The sequence below is a fragment of the Centroberyx gerrardi genome, unplaced genomic scaffold (genome assembly GCF_048128805.1).
Source record: "Centroberyx gerrardi isolate f3 unplaced genomic scaffold, fCenGer3.hap1.cur.20231027 Scaffold_454, whole genome shotgun sequence".
Lineage (NCBI taxonomy): Eukaryota > Metazoa > Chordata > Actinopteri > Beryciformes > Berycidae > Centroberyx > Centroberyx gerrardi.
In genome coordinates, this window is record NW_027605275.1 from 1 (window position 1) to 16,706 (window position 16,706).

Consider the following 16,706-nt stretch of genomic DNA (forward strand, 5'->3'; position numbering starts at 1 on the left):
TCGGCCTTTTGGCTAAGACTGCGATCGCCTCCTGCTGGTGGTAAAAATTCTTGCCTGTTTGTGGCATTGATTGTTACCCACACTTGGGAGGATAATATATTTATTCCTAAAGTGAAAAATATTACAATTTTTTGTGGTTGTATTTCTTTCACCAACAGGAATTCATCGGCTCAGAGTCTTTGCTTGCCTGCCCTCTGTGAGACCTTCACCAAGACCAAACCACCCGAGAAAAGGTAAGTGTTTTGTATTTCACCTTTTAGGAGTGATTTCACTGTTTTATTCTCCTTTTTAGCCCTGTTTTTAGTTCTTTGGTTTTTGTACGTGGTGGTTTAGTTTTCTTAATTGTTCTTAACGTGTGGTGTCCCCACCATGTCGGCTGGCCATGCCGGCATGCGGAGGCACCACAGCGTGCGTTTTAAGTTTAAAGAAAAAGATGGCAGGCTCCTGGAGATGTCCAGAATGGACTTCTCCAGGAAGCTCATACAAAAGGCATTAGGTTTCACGGCAAAGGACTTGAATTGTATTTTGACCCTTCCCTTCAACAAAGGATTCGATGTAAGTTTCGGATCCGCGATTGTGCATAGAGAATTTTGGACACGCTTTGAAAAGGTAAAAACCCAGTTTTCTGCTTTCAATGTAGAGAAACTGACTGACAATGCCTCAAAAGTGGTTATTGTCAGAATGTTCAATGAGACAGTGAATGCAGATGACATTTGTTTGTGGCTGGGAAGATATTGCACTGTTAAGGGCCAGGCTACCAAAGTGAGAGATGAGGATGGCATTTGGACTTGCGCCTGGAGGGTCCCCATTCAACAATGGCAGGACCCCCAGGGCTACCAGGGCCTGAAACATCTGCCATCAATGATAGTTCTGGGAGACAACAGAGGCTACATTCACTACCAGGGACAACCCAAGCTCTGCCGCAAGTGTGGTGAGCATGGGCACCTGGTAGAAGCGTGCCAAAAAATTGTTTGTGGGAAGTGTAGAGAAATTGGGCATGCTTTTGAGCAGTGTCCAAATGGCAGAAAGTGTAATCTTTGTGGAGAGTCAAATCATATCTTCAGAGATTGCCCAAAATCCTTTGCCAACAAGCTAAAGGCTAACAAGAAGGCCGAGAATGAGGAACAAGATGGTGGACAAAGGGAGGCAGTTGGAGAGCAAATTGAAAAGGCTGGGCTAGAAAATTCAAATCTCCCGCCAAATCCTGTGGTTGGAGGAGAGGGATCAGGTGAGGCGGGAGAGGGGGAGGGGCCTGTTATTGCCCCACAAATGGAGAGTGCTGAGGGAGAGGAGGCAATGCAGGCAGAGAGCGGAACTGGAAATGATGGCCCCCTCCCCGATGCCCAGCAAATCAAGAGGCCTGCTTCAGAACTGTCCCCTGAGACTCCTGGAGCCTCAGAGAAGAGGGGGAGAGCTGTGTACCCCTCAGACAGCTCGTCTGTGGAGGAGTCCAGAGTCTTCCCCTCCAGTTCTCCAAACCAGGTCTCCTTTTTAAATGTAGCTCTGCAATCAACCCCCAAGGACTCAGTACTGAACGCGGCATTACCCCCAAGACCAGCTGCCAGAGTCCGGAAAGGGAATGGAGCTCAGACCCCTCCCCTTTCCCCCATAAAGGGAAAGGAAGAGCTGCATTCACAATTATTTGGTTAGCTGCATTTCTCTTTTAGGTTTTTAACCCTGTTATTTCAATTCTTTTAAACTGTCATGCCTGTTGTTTTAAACATAATACACATGACCCTCATCATTTCCACCCTCAATGTGAGAAGTGTGAGGTCAGGAGTTAGAGCCACAACAGTTTTATCCTTTCTGAGTGCTTTTAATGCAGATGTGTTTTTACTCCAGGAGTGTGCCATACCGTTTTTAAAACACTACAGGGAATGGGAGGAGAAGTGGCCACAAGAATCCATATGGAGCGGATCAAATGAAAACAGGAACGATGGAGTGGCCATTTTAATTAAAAACCCCTCTATTCTGGTGAAGGGCAGCACTGTGGTGAGAGACGGGCGGGCACTTTTAGCACATCTGACGTACATGGGAAAGGATTTTAACGTACTAAATATTTATGGTTTTAACGACAGAAACGACAGGTATGACCTTTTAGAAGACCTGCAGTCCCACTTGCTGGGTAGGGCACCGCTAGTGGTAGGAGGGGATTTTAACTGTGTTTTATCCAGCAAGGATAGGAAGGGGGCAGGGGAGGATTTTAAAATTGATAAAACATCGTGTTTATTGCAGGGTTTATGCAGGGATTTTAAACTCCAAGACTGTTTTAAAATCATGCATCCCGGAGAGGAAGGCTTCACCTGGTTCAGTGGTGACGGCAACAGAGCCTCTCGCATAGACTATATTTTTACAAGGGACTGCCCGCCAACCGATGCTAGATTGACCCCTGTTTTCTTCTCTGATCACATAATGCTCTCCTGCACCCTCTCACCTTTTTCGGGTTTGACAACAGGAAGTGGTCTGTGGAAGCTCAACTGCTCCCTGTTAGAGGATAGGGAGTTAGTTAGCCAGTTCAGGGAGCAGTATAAAGAGTGGCAGACCCTTCAAGACTTGTACGACACACGTGCACACTGGTGGGAAATGGTGAAGGGAAAGACCCAGACTTTTTTTAGAAAGGCAGGTCAAAAGAAAAAAGATAAGGAAAACAGACGCATGCTGGGACTGCAGAAGCGACTACAGCGCTATTTTAAACTACAGCAACAGGGCATGGATTTTAGCGAAGATATTAAACAAGTCAAAACAGAAATGTCGGTTTTAGCAGACATTAAAAGTAAGGGTGTCATTCTAAGAAGTAAAGAAAGGGAGATCGAGGAAGGGGAAAAGTGTACCAGATATTTTTTTAAGAAAATTGTCAACAAAGGGGGGGGTATTTTACAACTAAAAAAAGAAAGTGGGTACACAGCAAACACAACAGAAGAAATCAAAGACACTATAGAGAGCTTTTACGGGGATCTTTACAAAGAAAAAAATATTAAAACAGACACCATGACAGAGGTTTTAAAATTCATTGACAAAACAGTAAAGGACAGTGTGCTTTTAACCCAAGGTTTTACCCTTTTAGAGTTAGATAAATGTGTACAAAATTTTAAGAAAGGGAAGTCCCCAGGAGAAGACGGGCTTCCCTTGGACTTTTATCTGACTTTTTGGGACATTTTAGCACCGGACCTACTTTCTGTTTTTATGGATTTCGAAGGACTAGACAGACTACCTGACAGTTTTAGAGCAGGGATAGTGACTCTACTATACAAAAAAAATGACAGGACTGAACTGAAAAACTGGAGACCTATCACCCTCTTAAATCTTGACTGCAAACTTTTTAGTAAACTTTTATCTGCTCGTATGTCCCTGGTTTTAGAGGAGGTGATTCACCCGGATCAAGCCTGTGCCATCCCGGGGAGGAAGATCACCGACAGCCTCGTACTGATCCGAGACACCATCTGTTATGCGAGAGACAGAAACATCCGGCTAGTAGTCCTAAATTTAGATTTTGAGAAAGCCTTTGATCGGATCTCGCACCAGTACCTTTTCCAGGTACTGCAAAAAATGGGGTTTCCAGAAAGGTTTATAGCTTGGGTGGGATTGCTGTACCGGGACATTACCAGCAGATTTGTTGTTAATGGGCATCTAACAAAAGCAGTTAACATACACTGCGGTGTCCGTCAGGGTTGTCCGTTATCAGCCCTCCTCTACGTGACCTGTATAGAGCCGTTGGCACAGATCTTGAGAAGGGACCAAAGAATCAATGGGGTGGCAATCCCGGGGAGCGGGGGATTGACCACCAAATGTGCAATATATATGGACGATTTTAACATTTTATGTACTGACCTTTTATCTGTCAACAGGACACTGGACTTGACTGACTGGTTCGGACAGGCCTCTGGGTCAAAGCTTAACCGAGATAAGACTCAAGCCCAAACTTACGGACCGTGGACAGCGACCGAGACGACAGGACTCCCCTTGACTGTGACCCAGACTGACCAAAAAATACTGGGGGTTAAATTTGACAGGGAGGGGGGAGGAAAAGGAAACTGGCCAGACGTGGTAGGGAAAGTTAGACAGAGACTAGGGTACTGGGGACTTAGAAGACTGACAATGGAAGGAAAGGTTTTAATCATTAAAGCAGTGATTTTACCTTTGCTTTTATTAATCAGTTCTGTTTTTATCCCACCACGAAGAGTGCTTTTAGATCTGGAACGCGCCATCTTTTATTTCCTGTGGGGGTCCAAGTGGGAGAGGCTGAGGAGAGAGGTGATGAAAAAGCCGAAAGAGAAAGGAGGAAAGGGAGTCCCGGACCTACACCAGTTTTTAGGAAGCCGATACAGCACCCTGCACATCACCTACGCCACAGCCCCATCCAGAGATGACAAAACGACAGCAATGGCACGATTCTGGATGGGGTCCTACCTCAGACACCTAAAAGTTTTACCCATTGATCTTAGAGTACCTGTGTCTTTTAATCTGCCACCGGCCTACGCTTTTATCCGGAGATTCTTAAAGCATTTTAAACTAGAGCAAGAGGAGCTGTCTATTTTAACCCACCATCGCTCTCTTCTCTCTGTTGTGCAGGAGCGGGAATCAATGTATCCAGTGCGCGGGCTCACAATAGGTGAGTCCTCAACAGTTTGGCGCAACGTAAACCATCCCGCCCTCCCGAACAGACTCCGGGACCTGTCGTGGATGGTGGCTCATGAGATCCTCCCAGTCAGGTCCGTAATGCACTCCCGGGGCATGTCAACGCTCTCAACTTGCCCCCGACCGGGGTGTGGCGCACCTGAGTCGGTGAGGCATCTGCTCTGGGAGTGCAGCGCTGCTGTAGACCAGTGGGCAATGGCCGGCTCCCTAAAATTCCCGTACTTACCAGCAGGGGAGGTCCTGACAGCACAGCTAGTGCTGTACGGGGTGGGCCAGGAACAAACATTACCAGCAGACTTTGCCAAACAGTGGCTCACCCTGGCCGCCATCAAAGACGCCATATGGACCTCCAGAAACCTGCTGGTAAGGAAGCACATGCAGATCCCCCCCGTGGCTGCGATCCAGATGGCCACAGCGGCGGTGCAAGCAGCCGTCGCTGCAGGCGGCAGGCCTAGGACGCAGCCACAAAGAAGAATCGCCTCTGTGCCCATTCGGACGTGGGAGCCGGAGCCACACAAATAAAGGGTCAAGGCAGCGGCGGCCTGGCTCTCCGGGTGTGGCAGGTGGGAAGGAGCAGAAGGGAGAGGGTCCCCTCTGAGCACCAGGAACAGGTTCCGAGAGACCCAAAGCCGTTCGGGAGAGCGGGATGAGTTGATCCTTGTTAGGGACTCATCCCGCCCCTGCACAACGAATGTACACTGATATACACAGAGACAATTATTTATTTATTCATTTATTTATTTATTTTCCACAACTTTTAATACAACGTTATCTTATCTGTAATCCACTTTAAAACAATTGCTTTTATTGTTTTAAACAAAGGAACGTGGTTTTACAGAGTATTCATATTTATTTGTTTGTTGTATTTTGAAAAGATGTGTGTTTGTGAAGGATTTTATGATTGTAAACAGTGTACGACTTTATGAAAAAAGTGTCAATAAATTTTTTCGAAAAAAAAAAAAAAAAAAAAAAATCTGTTCTTATCAGTTTAATATCTGATACGTCCTCTATAAGGGGACAACATATTAAACGGATTTTTAGAACCAGGAGTTGAAAAAGGGGCTTGCTCCGTTCGCTCCACGCATCGACCCGGTATTGCAGTGCCGCTGGGAACGGTGCACCCTTCTCTCACTCTGTGGAAAAGCAACGTTTGAAAACATGGAAAGCCAGTCTGCAAGTCATACCTAATTTGACCGAAAGACCAAGAACAAAGTGGACGGCGCTTTTGTGCGCCTCGAAATTGGTCAAAGCAGCCTGTGCTGCGTTTTCTCCCCGTTTGCCTTAGCTAATCTATTCTCACCGGTAGCTTATTCAGGGTGTGAAAGAGTGTGCTCCTGCTTAGTACAGTGGCCAATCTTCCTACTTGTTGCGCAGGGGACAAGGGTTCAATTGCCCCGACGGGTAGACATGCTGTACAAACAAGCGCGGCCTGTTCCCCTCAAGCTTTGCGCACTTTAACACAACAAGACCAGTGATTTTGAGCACGGGGGATTGACCAGTCATTGCAGTGGCTCTAGGAGCCTGCGCGCAATGGCTACGCATGAGTTTCCGGGTCATCGGATTGGATTAAGCTCCTGAGAAGGCGGGGTGGAGTGCCAGCAAAGGCGTGGCCTGTACTTTGCTATGCAGCTAGCCAAACGGGGAGCACCGTGAAGCTGTTGACCGAGACGACTAGGGTCTTTGGCTGCTCTTGTGGCCGGAGGCTGTACTTACTCTGGTTTCTCTTCATAACGCATAAGTCTTTCGCCTTTTACTAAAGACTTCCGTGGAGAGTAACACCAAAGAGTTAAAGGTATTTTTGGCGGGCTTAGCACTTTGGCTGAGCCCTGTACCGTTGTGCAAGGAAATAGAAAACTAGGTCAACAAGTACACCAGAGACTCCGTGGGCGGAGGTGCTAAGCACCAGCAGTTGTTATGGCAAAATACTGTGACACCCCGACGAGGACGGACCGGACCGGAGGGGCGGCCTTGTGCTGCCAACGGCCAGGGGTTATCGCTTCTCGGCCTTTTGGCTAAGATCAAGTGTAGTATCTGTTCTTATCAGTTTAATATCTGATACGTCCTCTATAAGGGGACAACATATTAAACGGATTTTTAGAACCAGGAGTTGAAAAAGGGGCTTGCTCCGTTCGCTCCACGCATCGACCCGGTATTGCAGTGCCGCTGGGAACGGTGCACCCTTCTCTCACTCTGTGGAAAAGCAACGTTTGAAAACATGGAAAGCCAGTCTGCAAGTCATACCTAATTTGACCGAAAGACCAAGAACAAAGTGGACGGCGCTTTTGTGCGCCTCGAAATTGGTCAAAGCAGCCTGTGCTGCGTTTTCTCCCCGTTTGCCTTAGCTAATCTATTCTCACCGGTAGCTTATTCAGGGTGTGAAAGAGTGTGCTCCTGCTTAGTACAGTGGCCAATCTTCCTACTTGTTGCGCAGGGGACAAGGGTTCAATTGCCCCGACGGGTAGACATGCTGTACAAACAAGCGCGGCCTGTTCCCCTCAAGCTTTGCGCACTTTAACACAACAAGACCAGTGATTTTGAGCACGGGGGATTGACCAGTCATTGCAGTGGCTCTAGGAGCCTGCGCGCAATGGCTACGCATGAGTTTCCGGGTCATCGGATTGGATTAAGCTCCTGAGAAGGCGGGGTGGAGTGCCAGCAAAGGCGTGGCCTGTACTTTGCTATGCAGCTAGCCAAACGGGGAGCACCGTGAAGCTGTTGACCGAGACGACTAGGGTCTTTGGCTGCTCTTGTGGCCGGAGGCTGTACTTACTCTGGTTTCTCTTCATAACGCATAAGTCTTTCGCCTTTTACTAAAGACTTCCGTGGAGAGTAACACCAAAGAGTTAAAGGTATTTTTGGCGGGCTTAGCACTTTGGCTGAGCCCTGTACCATTGTGCAAGGAAATAGAAAACTAGGTCAACAAGTACACCAGAGACTCCGTGGGCGGAGGTGCTAAGCACCAGCAGTTGTTATGGCAAAATACTGTGACACCCCGACGAGGACGGACCGGACCGGAGGGGCGGCCTTGTGCTGCCAACGGCCAGGGGTTATCGCTTCTCGGCCTTTTGGCTAAGATCAAGTGTAGTATCTGTTCTTATCAGTTTAATATCTGATACGTCCTCTATAAGGGGACAACATATTAAACGGATTTTTAGAACCAGGAGTTGAAAAAGGGGCTTGCTCCGTTCGCTCCACGCATCGACCCGGTATTGCAGTGCCGCTGGGAACGGTGCACCCTTCTCTCACTCTGTGGAAAAGCAACGTTTGAAAACATGGAAAGCCAGTCTGCAAGTCATACCTAATTTGACCGAAAGACCAAGAACAAAGTGGACGGCGCTTTTGTGCGCCTCGAAATTGGTCAAAGCAGCCTGTGCTGCGTTTTCTCCCCGTTTGCCTTAGCTAATCTATTCTCACCGGTAGCTTATTCAGGGTGTGAAAGAGTGTGCTCCTGCTTAGTACAGTGGCCAATCTTCCTACTTGTTGCGCAGGGGACAAGGGTTCAATTGCCCCGACGGGTAGACATGCTGTACAAACAAGCGCGGCCTGTTCCCCTCAAGCTTTGCGCACTTTAACACAACAAGACCAGTGATTTTGAGCACGGGGGATTGACCAGTCATTGCAGTGGCTCTAGGAGCCTGCGCGCAATGGCTACGCATGAGTTTCCGGGTCATCGGATTGGATTAAGCTCCTGAGAAGGCGGGGTGGAGTGCCAGCAAAGGCGTGGCCTGTACTTTGCTATGCAGCTAGCCAAACGGGGAGCACCGTGAAGCTGTTGACCGAGACGACTAGGGTCTTTGGCTGCTCTTGTGGCCGGAGGCTGTACTTACTCTGGTTTCTCTTCATAACGCATAAGTCTTTCGCCTTTTACTAAAGACTTCCGTGGAGAGTAACACCAAAGAGTTAAAGGTATTTTTGGCGGGCTTAGCACTTTGGCTGAGCCCTGTACCGTTGTGCAAGGAAATAGAAAACTAGGTCAACAAGTACACCAGAGACTCCGTGGGCGGAGGTGCTAAGCACCAGCAGTTGTTATGGCAAAATACTGTGACACCCCGACGAGGACGGACCGGACCGGAGGGGCGGCCTTGTGCTGCCAACGGCCAGGGGTTATCGCTTCTCGGCCTTTTGGCTAAGATCAAGTGTAGTATCTGTTCTTATCAGTTTAATATCTGATACGTCCTCTATAAGGGGACAACATATTAAACGGATTTTTAGAACCAGGAGTTGAAAAAGGGGCTTGCTCCGTTCGCTCCACGCATCGACCCGGTATTGCAGTGCCGCTGGGAACGGTGCACCCTTCTCTCACTCTGTGGAAAAGCAACGTTTGAAAACATGGAAAGCCAGTCTGCAAGTCATACCTAATTTGACCGAAAGACCAAGAACAAAGTGGACGGCGCTTTTGTGCGCCTCGAAATTGGTCAAAGCAGCCTGTGCTGCGTTTTCTCCCCGTTTGCCTTAGCTAATCTATTCTCACCGGTAGCTTATTCAGGGTGTGAAAGAGTGTGCTCCTGCTTAGTACAGTGGCCAATCTTCCTACTTGTTGCGCAGGGGACAAGGGTTCAATTGCCCCGACGGGTAGACATGCTGTACAAACAAGCGCGGCCTGTTCCCCTCAAGCTTTGCGCACTTTAACACAACAAGACCAGTGATTTTGAGCACGGGGGATTGACCAGTCATTGCAGTGGCTCTAGGAGCCTGCGCGCAATGGCTACGCATGAGTTTCCGGGTCATCGGATTGGATTAAGCTCCTGAGAAGGCGGGGTGGAGTGCCAGCAAAGGCGTGGCCTGTACTTTGCTATGCAGCTAGCCAAACGGGGAGCACCGTGAAGCTGTTGACCGAGACGACTAGGGTCTTTGGCTGCTCTTGTGGCCGGAGGCTGTACTTACTCTGGTTTCTCTTCATAACGCATAAGTCTTTCGCCTTTTACTAAAGACTTCCGTGGAGAGTAACACCAAAGAGTTAAAGGTATTTTTGGCGGGCTTAGCACTTTGGCTGAGCCCTGTACCGTTGTGCAAGGAAATAGAAAACTAGGTCAACAAGTACACCAGAGACTCCGTGGGCGGAGGTGCTAAGCACCAGCAGTTGTTATGGCAAAATACTGTGACACCCCGACGAGGACGGACCGGACCGGAGGGGCGGCCTTGTGCTGCCAACGGCCAGGGGTTATCGCTTCTCGGCCTTTTGGCTAAGATCAAGTGTAGTATCTGTTCTTATCAGTTTAATATCTGATACGTCCTCTATAAGGGGACAACATATTAAACGGATTTTTAGAACCAGGAGTTGAAAAAGGGGCTTGCTCCGTTCGCTCCACGCATCGACCCGGTATTGCAGTGCCGCTGGGAACGGTGCACCCTTCTCTCACTCTGTGGAAAAGCAACGTTTGAAAACATGGAAAGCCAGTCTGCAAGTCATACCTAATTTGACCGAAAGACCAAGAACAAAGTGGACGGCGCTTTTGTGCGCCTCGAAATTGGTCAAAGCAGCCTGTGCTGCGTTTTCTCCCCGTTTGCCTTAGCTAATCTATTCTCACCGGTAGCTTATTCAGGGTGTGAAAGAGTGTGCTCCTGCTTAGTACAGTGGCCAATCTTCCTACTTGTTGCGCAGGGGACAAGGGTTCAATTGCCCCGACGGGTAGACATGCTGTACAAACAAGCGCGGCCTGTTCCCCTCAAGCTTTGCGCACTTTAACACAACAAGACCAGTGATTTTGAGCACGGGGGATTGACCAGTCATTGCAGTGGCTCTAGGAGCCTGCGCGCAATGGCTACGCATGAGTTTCCGGGTCATCGGATTGGATTAAGCTCCTGAGAAGGCGGGGTGGAGTGCCAGCAAAGGCGTGGCCTGTACTTTGCTATGCAGCTAGCCAAACGGGGAGCACCGTGAAGCTGTTGACCGAGACGACTAGGGTCTTTGGCTGCTCTTGTGGCCGGAGGCTGTACTTACTCTGGTTTCTCTTCATAACGCATAAGTCTTTCGCCTTTTACTAAAGACTTCCGTGGAGAGTAACACCAAAGAGTTAAAGGTATTTTTGGCGGGCTTAGCACTTTGGCTGAGCCCTGTACCGTTGTGCAAGGAAATAGAAAACTAGGTCAACAAGTACACCAGAGACTCCGTGGGCGGAGGTGCTAAGCACCAGCAGTTGTTATGGCAAAATACTGTGACACCCCGACGAGGACGGACCGGACCGGAGGGGCGGCCTTGTGCTGCCAACGGCCAGGGGTTATCGCTTCTCGGCCTTTTGGCTAAGATCAAGTGTAGTATCTGTTCTTATCAGTTTAATATCTGATACGTCCTCTATAAGGGGACAACATATTAAACGGATTTTTAGAACCAGGAGTTGAAAAAGGGGCTTGCTCCGTTCGCTCCACGCATCGACCCGGTATTGCAGTGCCGCTGGGAACGGTGCACCCTTCTCTCACTCTGTGGAAAAGCAACGTTTGAAAACATGGAAAGCCAGTCTGCAAGTCATACCTAATTTGACCGAAAGACCAAGAACAAAGTGGACGGCGCTTTTGTGCGCCTCGAAATTGGTCAAAGCAGCCTGTGCTGCGTTTTCTCCCCGTTTGCCTTAGCTAATCTATTCTCACCGGTAGCTTATTCAGGGTGTGAAAGAGTGTGCTCCTGCTTAGTACAGTGGCCAATCTTCCTACTTGTTGCGCAGGGGACAAGGGTTCAATTGCCCCGACGGGTAGACATGCTGTACAAACAAGCGCGGCCTGTTCCCCTCAAGCTTTGCGCACTTTAACACAACAAGACCAGTGATTTTGAGCACGGGGGATTGACCAGTCATTGCAGTGGCTCTAGGAGCCTGCGCGCAATGGCTACGCATGAGTTTCCGGGTCATCGGATTGGATTAAGCTCCTGAGAAGGCGGGGTGGAGTGCCAGCAAAGGCGTGGCCTGTACTTTGCTATGCAGCTAGCCAAACGGGGAGCACCGTGAAGCTGTTGACCGAGACGACTAGGGTCTTTGGCTGCTCTTGTGGCCGGAGGCTGTACTTACTCTGGTTTCTCTTCATAACGCATAAGTCTTTCGCCTTTTACTAAAGACTTCCGTGGAGAGTAACACCAAAGAGTTAAAGGTATTTTTGGCGGGCTTAGCACTTTGGCTGAGCCCTGTACCATTGTGCAAGGAAATAGAAAACTAGGTCAACAAGTACACCAGAGACTCCGTGGGCGGAGGTGCTAAGCACCAGCAGTTGTTATGGCAAAATACTGTGACACCCCGACGAGGACGGACCGGACCGGAGGGGCGGCCTTGTGCTGCCAACGGCCAGGGGTTATCGCTTCTCGGCCTTTTGGCTAAGATCAAGTGTAGTATCTGTTCTTATCAGTTTAATATCTGATACGTCCTCTATAAGGGGACAACATATTAAACGGATTTTTAGAACCAGGAGTTGAAAAAGGGGCTTGCTCCGTTCGCTCCACGCATCGACCCGGTATTGCAGTGCCGCTGGGAACGGTGCACCCTTCTCTCACTCTGTGGAAAAGCAACGTTTGAAAACATGGAAAGCCAGTCTGCAAGTCATACCTAATTTGACCGAAAGACCAAGAACAAAGTGGACGGCGCTTTTGTGCGCCTCGAAATTGGTCAAAGCAGCCTGTGCTGCGTTTTCTCCCCGTTTGCCTTAGCTAATCTATTCTCACCGGTAGCTTATTCAGGGTGTGAAAGAGTGTGCTCCTGCTTAGTACAGTGGCCAATCTTCCTACTTGTTGCGCAGGGGACAAGGGTTCAATTGCCCCGACGGGTAGACATGCTGTACAAACAAGCGCGGCCTGTTCCCCTCAAGCTTTGCGCACTTTAACACAACAAGACCAGTGATTTTGAGCACGGGGGATTGACCAGTCATTGCAGTGGCTCTAGGAGCCTGCGCGCAATGGCTACGCATGAGTTTCCGGGTCATCGGATTGGATTAAGCTCCTGAGAAGGCGGGGTGGAGTGCCAGCAAAGGCGTGGCCTGTACTTTGCTATGCAGCTAGCCAAACGGGGAGCACCGTGAAGCTGTTGACCGAGACGACTAGGGTCTTTGGCTGCTCTTGTGGCCGGAGGCTGTACTTACTCTGGTTTCTCTTCATAACGCATAAGTCTTTCGCCTTTTACTAAAGACTTCCGTGGAGAGTAACACCAAAGAGTTAAAGGTATTTTTGGCGGGCTTAGCACTTTGGCTGAGCCCTGTACCGTTGTGCAAGGAAATAGAAAACTAGGTCAACAAGTACACCAGAGACTCCGTGGGCGGAGGTGCTAAGCACCAGCAGTTGTTATGGCAAAATACTGTGACACCCCGACGAGGACGGACCGGACCGGAGGGGCGGCCTTGTGCTGCCAACGGCCAGGGGTTATCGCTTCTCGGCCTTTTGGCTAAGATCAAGTGTAGTATCTGTTCTTATCAGTTTAATATCTGATACGTCCTCTATAAGGGGACAACATATTAAACGGATTTTTAGAACCAGGAGTTGAAAAAGGGGCTTGCTCCGTTCGCTCCACGCATCGACCCGGTATTGCAGTGCCGCTGGGAACGGTGCACCCTTCTCTCACTCTGTGGAAAAGCAACGTTTGAAAACATGGAAAGCCAGTCTGCAAGTCATACCTAATTTGACCGAAAGACCAAGAACAAAGTGGACGGCGCTTTTGTGCGCCTCGAAATTGGTCAAAGCAGCCTGTGCTGCGTTTTCTCCCCGTTTGCCTTAGCTAATCTATTCTCACCGGTAGCTTATTCAGGGTGTGAAAGAGTGTGCTCCTGCTTAGTACAGTGGCCAATCTTCCTACTTGTTGCGCAGGGGACAAGGGTTCAATTGCCCCGACGGGTAGACATGCTGTACAAACAAGCGCGGCCTGTTCCCCTCAAGCTTTGCGCACTTTAACACAACAAGACCAGTGATTTTGAGCACGGGGGATTGACCAGTCATTGCAGTGGCTCTAGGAGCCTGCGCGCAATGGCTACGCATGAGTTTCCGGGTCATCGGATTGGATTAAGCTCCTGAGAAGGCGGGGTGGAGTGCCAGCAAAGGCGTGGCCTGTACTTTGCTATGCAGCTAGCCAAACGGGGAGCACCGTGAAGCTGTTGACCGAGACGACTAGGGTCTTTGGCTGCTCTTGTGGCCGGAGGCTGTACTTACTCTGGTTTCTCTTCATAACGCATAAGTCTTTCGCCTTTTACTAAAGACTTCCGTGGAGAGTAACACCAAAGAGTTAAAGGTATTTTTGGCGGGCTTAGCACTTTGGCTGAGCCCTGTACCGTTGTGCAAGGAAATAGAAAACTAGGTCAACAAGTACACCAGAGACTCCGTGGGCGGAGGTGCTAAGCACCAGCAGTTGTTATGGCAAAATACTGTGACACCCCGACGAGGACGGACCGGACCGGAGGGGCGGCCTTGTGCTGCCAACGGCCAGGGGTTATCGCTTCTCGGCCTTTTGGCTAAGATCAAGTGTAGTATCTGTTCTTATCAGTTTAATATCTGATACGTCCTCTATAAGGGGACAACATATTAAACGGATTTTTAGAACCAGGAGTTGAAAAAGGGGCTTGCTCCGTTCGCTCCACGCATCGACCCGGTATTGCAGTGCCGCTGGGAACGGTGCACCCTTCTCTCACTCTGTGGAAAAGCAACGTTTGAAAACATGGAAAGCCAGTCTGCAAGTCATACCTAATTTGACCGAAAGACCAAGAACAAAGTGGACGGCGCTTTTGTGCGCCTCGAAATTGGTCAAAGCAGCCTGTGCTGCGTTTTCTCCCCGTTTGCCTTAGCTAATCTATTCTCACCGGTAGCTTATTCAGGGTGTGAAAGAGTGTGCTCCTGCTTAGTACAGTGGCCAATCTTCCTACTTGTTGCGCAGGGGACAAGGGTTCAATTGCCCCGACGGGTAGACATGCTGTACAAACAAGCGCGGCCTGTTCCCCTCAAGCTTTGCGCACTTTAACACAACAAGACCAGTGATTTTGAGCACGGGGGATTGACCAGTCATTGCAGTGGCTCTAGGAGCCTGCGCGCAATGGCTACGCATGAGTTTCCGGGTCATCGGATTGGATTAAGCTCCTGAGAAGGCGGGGTGGAGTGCCAGCAAAGGCGTGGCCTGTACTTTGCTATGCAGCTAGCCAAACGGGGAGCACCGTGAAGCTGTTGACCGAGACGACTAGGGTCTTTGGCTGCTCTTGTGGCCGGAGGCTGTACTTACTCTGGTTTCTCTTCATAACGCATAAGTCTTTCGCCTTTTACTAAAGACTTCCGTGGAGAGTAACACCAAAGAGTTAAAGGTATTTTTGGCGGGCTTAGCACTTTGGCTGAGCCCTGTACCGTTGTGCAAGGAAATAGAAAACTAGGTCAACAAGTACACCAGAGACTCCGTGGGCGGAGGTGCTAAGCACCAGCAGTTGTTATGGCAAAATACTGTGACACCCCGACGAGGACGGACCGGACCGGAGGGGCGGCCTTGTGCTGCCAACGGCCAGGGGTTATCGCTTCTCGGCCTTTTGGCTAAGATCAAGTGTAGTATCTGTTCTTATCAGTTTAATATCTGATACGTCCTCTATAAGGGGACAACATATTAAACGGATTTTTAGAACCAGGAGTTGAAAAAGGGGCTTGCTCCGTTCGCTCCACGCATCGACCCGGTATTGCAGTGCCGCTGGGAACGGTGCACCCTTCTCTCACTCTGTGGAAAAGCAACGTTTGAAAACATGGAAAGCCAGTCTGCAAGTCATACCTAATTTGACCGAAAGACCAAGAACAAAGTGGACGGCGCTTTTGTGCGCCTCGAAATTGGTCAAAGCAGCCTGTGCTGCGTTTTCTCCCCGTTTGCCTTAGCTAATCTATTCTCACCGGTAGCTTATTCAGGGTGTGAAAGAGTGTGCTCCTGCTTAGTACAGTGGCCAATCTTCCTACTTGTTGCGCAGGGGACAAGGGTTCAATTGCCCCGACGGGTAGACATGCTGTACAAACAAGCGCGGCCTGTTCCCCTCAAGCTTTGCGCACTTTAACACAACAAGACCAGTGATTTTGAGCACGGGGGATTGACCAGTCATTGCAGTGGCTCTAGGAGCCTGCGCGCAATGGCTACGCATGAGTTTCCGGGTCATCGGATTGGATTAAGCTCCTGAGAAGGCGGGGTGGAGTGCCAGCAAAGGCGTGGCCTGTACTTTGCTATGCAGCTAGCCAAACGGGGAGCACCGTGAAGCTGTTGACCGAGACGACTAGGGTCTTTGGCTGCTCTTGTGGCCGGAGGCTGTACTTACTCTGGTTTCTCTTCATAACGCATAAGTCTTTCGCCTTTTACTAAAGACTTCCGTGGAGAGTAACACCAAAGAGTTAAAGGTATTTTTGGCGGGCTTAGCACTTTGGCTGAGCCCTGTACCGTTGTGCAAGGAAATAGAAAACTAGGTCAACAAGTACACCAGAGACTCCGTGGGCGGAGGTGCTAAGCACCAGCAGTTGTTATGGCAAAATACTGTGACACCCCGACGAGGACGGACCGGACCGGAGGGGCGGCCTTGTGCTGCCAACGGCCAGGGGTTATCGCTTCTCGGCCTTTTGGCTAAGATCAAGTGTAGTATCTGTTCTTATCAGTTTAATATCTGATACGTCCTCTATAAGGGGACAACATATTAAACGGATTTTTAGAACCAGGAGTTGAAAAAGGGGCTTGCTCCGTTCGCTCCACGCATCGACCCGGTATTGCAGTGCCGCTGGGAACGGTGCACCCTTCTCTCACTCTGTGGAAAAGCAACGTTTGAAAACATGGAAAGCCAGTCTGCAAGTCATACCTAATTTGACCGAAAGACCAAGAACAAAGTGGACGGCGCTTTTGTGCGCCTCGAAATTGGTCAAAGCAGCCTGTGCTGCGTTTTCTCCCCGTTTGCCTTAGCTAATCTATTCTCACCGGTAGCTTATTCAGGGTGTGAAAGAGTGTGCTCCTGCTTAGTACAGTGGCCAATCTTCCTACTTGTTGCGCAGGGGACAAGGGTTCAATTGCCCCGACGGGTAGACATGCTGTACAAACAAGCGCGGCCTGTTCCCCTCAAGCTTTGCGCACTTTAACACAACAAGACCAGTGATTTTGAGCACGGGGGATTGACCAGTC

General features: G+C 49.5%; 21 non-coding genes across 21 annotated transcripts; all 21 read left to right on the top strand.

The window, feature by feature from the left end:
* The first annotated feature begins 5,572 nt into the window (after nucleotides 1-5,572).
* LOC139909715 (U2 spliceosomal RNA) lies at nucleotides 5,573-5,761 on the top strand. The gene has a single exon (XR_011784532.2). It is a non-coding gene; the product is annotated as a U2 spliceosomal RNA (small nuclear RNA).
* A 583-nt stretch (nucleotides 5,762-6,344) lies between these two features.
* Nucleotides 6,345-6,460, top strand: LOC139909716 (U5 spliceosomal RNA). The gene has a single exon (XR_011784533.1). It is a non-coding gene; the product is annotated as a U5 spliceosomal RNA (small nuclear RNA).
* A 167-nt stretch (nucleotides 6,461-6,627) lies between these two features.
* On the top strand, nucleotides 6,628-6,818 carry LOC139909711 (U2 spliceosomal RNA). Its single transcript, XR_013504224.1, has one exon. It is a non-coding gene; the product is annotated as a U2 spliceosomal RNA (small nuclear RNA).
* Nucleotides 6,819-7,401: 583 nt separating this feature from the next.
* On the top strand, nucleotides 7,402-7,517 carry LOC144538366 (U5 spliceosomal RNA). Its single transcript, XR_013504242.1, has one exon. It is a non-coding gene; the product is annotated as a U5 spliceosomal RNA (small nuclear RNA).
* A 167-nt stretch (nucleotides 7,518-7,684) lies between these two features.
* On the top strand, nucleotides 7,685-7,875 carry LOC144538359 (U2 spliceosomal RNA). Its single transcript, XR_013504235.1, has one exon. It is a non-coding gene; the product is annotated as a U2 spliceosomal RNA (small nuclear RNA).
* A 583-nt stretch (nucleotides 7,876-8,458) lies between these two features.
* Nucleotides 8,459-8,574, top strand: LOC144538368 (U5 spliceosomal RNA). The gene has a single exon (XR_013504244.1). It is a non-coding gene; the product is annotated as a U5 spliceosomal RNA (small nuclear RNA).
* A 167-nt stretch (nucleotides 8,575-8,741) lies between these two features.
* Nucleotides 8,742-8,932, top strand: LOC144538367 (U2 spliceosomal RNA). Its single transcript, XR_013504243.1, has one exon. It is a non-coding gene; the product is annotated as a U2 spliceosomal RNA (small nuclear RNA).
* Nucleotides 8,933-9,515: 583 nt separating this feature from the next.
* LOC144538369 (U5 spliceosomal RNA) lies at nucleotides 9,516-9,631 on the top strand. Its single transcript, XR_013504245.1, has one exon. It is a non-coding gene; the product is annotated as a U5 spliceosomal RNA (small nuclear RNA).
* A 167-nt stretch (nucleotides 9,632-9,798) lies between these two features.
* On the top strand, nucleotides 9,799-9,989 carry LOC144538378 (U2 spliceosomal RNA). Its single transcript, XR_013504254.1, has one exon. It is a non-coding gene; the product is annotated as a U2 spliceosomal RNA (small nuclear RNA).
* A 583-nt stretch (nucleotides 9,990-10,572) lies between these two features.
* On the top strand, nucleotides 10,573-10,688 carry LOC144538370 (U5 spliceosomal RNA). The gene has a single exon (XR_013504246.1). It is a non-coding gene; the product is annotated as a U5 spliceosomal RNA (small nuclear RNA).
* A 167-nt stretch (nucleotides 10,689-10,855) lies between these two features.
* LOC144538388 (U2 spliceosomal RNA) lies at nucleotides 10,856-11,046 on the top strand. The gene has a single exon (XR_013504264.1). It is a non-coding gene; the product is annotated as a U2 spliceosomal RNA (small nuclear RNA).
* A 583-nt stretch (nucleotides 11,047-11,629) lies between these two features.
* On the top strand, nucleotides 11,630-11,745 carry LOC144538371 (U5 spliceosomal RNA). The gene has a single exon (XR_013504247.1). It is a non-coding gene; the product is annotated as a U5 spliceosomal RNA (small nuclear RNA).
* A 167-nt stretch (nucleotides 11,746-11,912) lies between these two features.
* LOC144538349 (U2 spliceosomal RNA) lies at nucleotides 11,913-12,103 on the top strand. The gene has a single exon (XR_013504225.1). It is a non-coding gene; the product is annotated as a U2 spliceosomal RNA (small nuclear RNA).
* A 583-nt stretch (nucleotides 12,104-12,686) lies between these two features.
* LOC144538372 (U5 spliceosomal RNA) lies at nucleotides 12,687-12,802 on the top strand. Its single transcript, XR_013504248.1, has one exon. It is a non-coding gene; the product is annotated as a U5 spliceosomal RNA (small nuclear RNA).
* A 167-nt stretch (nucleotides 12,803-12,969) lies between these two features.
* On the top strand, nucleotides 12,970-13,160 carry LOC144538350 (U2 spliceosomal RNA). Its single transcript, XR_013504226.1, has one exon. It is a non-coding gene; the product is annotated as a U2 spliceosomal RNA (small nuclear RNA).
* A 583-nt stretch (nucleotides 13,161-13,743) lies between these two features.
* Nucleotides 13,744-13,859, top strand: LOC144538373 (U5 spliceosomal RNA). Its single transcript, XR_013504249.1, has one exon. It is a non-coding gene; the product is annotated as a U5 spliceosomal RNA (small nuclear RNA).
* A 167-nt stretch (nucleotides 13,860-14,026) lies between these two features.
* LOC144538351 (U2 spliceosomal RNA) lies at nucleotides 14,027-14,217 on the top strand. The gene has a single exon (XR_013504227.1). It is a non-coding gene; the product is annotated as a U2 spliceosomal RNA (small nuclear RNA).
* Nucleotides 14,218-14,800: 583 nt separating this feature from the next.
* On the top strand, nucleotides 14,801-14,916 carry LOC144538374 (U5 spliceosomal RNA). Its single transcript, XR_013504250.1, has one exon. It is a non-coding gene; the product is annotated as a U5 spliceosomal RNA (small nuclear RNA).
* Nucleotides 14,917-15,083: 167 nt separating this feature from the next.
* Nucleotides 15,084-15,274, top strand: LOC144538352 (U2 spliceosomal RNA). Its single transcript, XR_013504228.1, has one exon. It is a non-coding gene; the product is annotated as a U2 spliceosomal RNA (small nuclear RNA).
* A 583-nt stretch (nucleotides 15,275-15,857) lies between these two features.
* LOC144538375 (U5 spliceosomal RNA) lies at nucleotides 15,858-15,973 on the top strand. Its single transcript, XR_013504251.1, has one exon. It is a non-coding gene; the product is annotated as a U5 spliceosomal RNA (small nuclear RNA).
* A 167-nt stretch (nucleotides 15,974-16,140) lies between these two features.
* On the top strand, nucleotides 16,141-16,331 carry LOC144538353 (U2 spliceosomal RNA). Its single transcript, XR_013504229.1, has one exon. It is a non-coding gene; the product is annotated as a U2 spliceosomal RNA (small nuclear RNA).
* The last annotated feature ends 375 nt before the right edge of the window (nucleotides 16,332-16,706 follow it).